General features: G+C 34.8%; 1 pseudogene; it reads left to right on the forward strand.

Annotated features, from left to right (window-relative positions):
• Positions 1-255: 255 nt before the first annotated feature.
• On the forward strand, positions 256-653 carry LOC137204111 (large ribosomal subunit protein eL32-like; annotated as a pseudogene).
• The last annotated feature ends 2,880 nt before the right edge of the window (positions 654-3,533 follow it).

A 3,533-nucleotide genomic window follows, 5' to 3' on the forward strand; every position in this document is an offset into this window, starting at 1 on the left:
TTTTCTGACCACAATGCTATGAGTCTAGAAATCAAACACACACACACACACACACGCACACACACACAAAGACTGCAGAAAACCATAAATATATGGAAGCAGTATACTACTAAACAACCAAATGGTCAATTAAGAAATCAAAGAGAGAATCAAAATATATCTGGAGACAAATGAAAACACAATGATCCAAAATCAATAGTTTGGCTTTTCCTCAGCACTGCCTACAGAGATGACAACCATCACGAACTCAGCATCATGGCTGTCCTCAGACCCCTTGTGTAGCCCAAGATCATCAGAAAGAGGATCAAGAAGTTTATCCAGCACCAGTGAGACCAATACGTCAAAATTAACTGTAACTGGTAGAAACCCAGAGGCAGTGAAAACAGGGTGTGCAGGAGATTCAAGGGTCAGATCTTGACGCTCCACATCTATTATGACAGCAACAAGGAAATAAAGCACGTGTGCTTCTGGAAGTTCCTGGTCCACAATATCAACAAGCTTGAAGTGCTTCTAAGGTGCAAAATATCTTACTGTGCTGAGATTGTTCACAACGTCTCCTCCAAGAACTGCAAAACCACTGTGGAAAGAGCAGCCCAGATGGCCATCAGAGTCACCAATCTCAATGGAGCCTGCATAACAAAGAAAATGAATAGATAGCTCAGGTGCATATTGTGTTTGTGTTAATAAAACCACGAAACTCAGAAAAAAATCAATGGGATGAGCAAGAGTGATTCTAAGAGGGAAGTTATAGCTATGCAGGCCTACCTCAAGAAACAAGAACAATTTCAAATAAACAATCTAAACTTACACCTAAAAGAACTAGAAAAAGAAGAATCAACAAAACCCAAAGTTAGTGGAAAGAAATAATGAAATCAGAGCAGAAATATACAAAATAGACTTAAAAAAAAAAAGAAGAGAAAAGATCAATGCAGCTAAAAGCTAATCCTTTGAAAAGATAACCAAAATTGGTAAATCTTAGCCAGAATAATGAAGGAAAAAAGAGAGAGGACCCAAATCAAAAAAGTGAAAAGGGAGAAGTTGCAGCTGACACCACACAGATATACAAAGGATTACAAGAGATTACTACAAACAATTATATGCCAATTAAACAGACAACTTAGAAGAAATGGACAAATTCCTAGAAATTTACAAAATCCCAAGACTGAAATAGGAAGAAATAGAAAATATGAAGAGACCGATTATCAGTAATGAAATTGAATCAGTAATTTAAAGCCTTCCAACAAACAAAAGTTGAGGGGGAATGACTTCTACCAAACATTTGAAGGAAAGTTAGCACCTATCCTTCTCAAATTGTTCCAAAAATTTCAGAGGAGGGAATGGTTCCAGACTTATTCTAGGAGATCTGCATCACCTGACACCAAAACCAGACAAGGTTATCACAGAAAAGAAAATTGCAGGCCAATATCACTAATGAATATAGATGCAAAAATCCTCAACAAAATAGTAGTCAATTGAATTCAGCTATACATTACAAGGATCATACATCATGACCAAGTGGGAGTTATCCCAGATATACAAGGATGGTTCAGTTTCCACAAATCAATTAATGTGATACACCACATTAACAAATTGAAGAATAAAAATCATATGATCATCATAATAGATGCTTTTGACAAAATTCAATATCCACTTGTGATAAAATTCTCCACAGAGCAGGTACAGAGACAATATACTTCAACATAATAAAGGCCATGTATGACAAGCCCACAGCAAACACCATACTCAACAATTAAAAGATGAAAGCATTTCTTCTAAGATCAGGAATAAGACAAGGATGCCCATTCTCACCACTTTTATTCAAACTAGTATTGGAGATCCTAGCCATGACAATCAGCAAAAAAGAAATAAAAAGAATCCAAGTTGGAAAGGAAGAAATAAAGCTGTCACTGTTTGCTGATGACATGGAAATAGCATGATGACATGCTATTAATGGAAAATCCTAAAGACACCACTAAAAAACTACTAGAACTCATCAATAAATTGAGAAAGGACCAGGACACAAAATTAACATTAAAAATCTGTTGCATTTTTGTACACTAATGAGAAAGAGAAATAAGAAAACAATCCCATTTGCAATCACATCAAAAAAGAATAACATACCTAGGAATAAGTCTAACTAAGGAGGTAAAAGTCATGTACTCTGAAAACTGTGAGACACTGATGAAAGAACTTAAAGACTACATCAATGGAAAGATATACTGTGTTCATTTATTTGAAGAAATAACACTGTTAAAATGATCATTCTACCCAAGGCAACCTACAGATTCACTGCAATCCTTATCAAAATACTAATTAAATTTTTCACAGAACTAGAATAAATAATTCTAAAATTTATATGGAAACACAAAGTACCCTGAATCACCAAAACAATCTTGAGAAAGATGAACAAAGCTGGAGGTATCATGTTCCCTGATTCCAAACTCTACTACAGCTACAGTCATCACACAACACTTGTTTGGCACTAGCACAAAAACACACACATAAATGAATGGTTCAAAACAGAGAGCCAAAAAATAAAGCAATGTTTATATGGGCAATCAATTCTATGAGAAAGTAGGCAAAAATATCCAGTGGGGAAAAGACAGCCTCTTTAATAAATGACGTTGAGAAAACTGGACAGGTACATGCAAAAGAATCAAACTTTACTACTTTCTCACACCATATACAAAAATTAACTAAAAAATTATTAAAAACTTAAATGTAAGACCTGAACTCATTAATCTCAAAGAAGAAAATATAGGCAGTATGCTCTTTGACATCAGTCCTAGTAATATTTTTTGTATGTGTCTCCTTAACCATGAGAACTTAAAGCAAAAATAAACAAATGGGACTGCATCAAACTAAAGAGCTTTTATTCAGCAAAGGAACTATCTATAAAACAAAAAGGTCAACTACAGTATGGGATGAGATATTTGCAAATGATATCTGACATTGTCTTAATGTCCAAATCATACAAAGAACTCATATAACTCAACTTCAAAAACAAGCAACCTGATTAAACAATGGAGAGAGGAGATGAATCGATGTTTTTCCAAAGAATATATACAGAATGGCCAACAGGGGCCTGACAAGAATTCAACATCACTAACTATCAAGGAAACGCAAATCAAAACCACAATGAGATAACAGGTTCTATCATCTGAAAAGCTATCATCAAAAAGACAACTGTGTTGGCCAGGATGTTTAGAAAAGAGAACCCTTGTGCACTGTTTGTGGGAATGTAAATTGATGCAGCCACTATGGAAAATAATATGGAGGTTCCTAAGAAAACCTATAAATGGAATGACCACAGGATCCATCAACTCCACTCCTGGATATTTACCTGAAGAAAACAAAAACTCTAATTTAAATAGATATATGTACCCCAATGTTCATTGTAACATTAACTACAATAGCCAAGATATGGATGCAACCAAAGTGCAATAGATGAATTGACAAAGAAGACTGTGTATGTATACAATGGAATATTACTCAACCATGAAAAAGAAAAATCTTGCCATTTAAAACAGCAT

This window comes from Pseudorca crassidens, chromosome 12, assembly GCF_039906515.1.
Source record: "Pseudorca crassidens isolate mPseCra1 chromosome 12, mPseCra1.hap1, whole genome shotgun sequence".
Classification (NCBI taxonomy): domain Eukaryota; kingdom Metazoa; phylum Chordata; class Mammalia; order Artiodactyla; family Delphinidae; genus Pseudorca; species Pseudorca crassidens.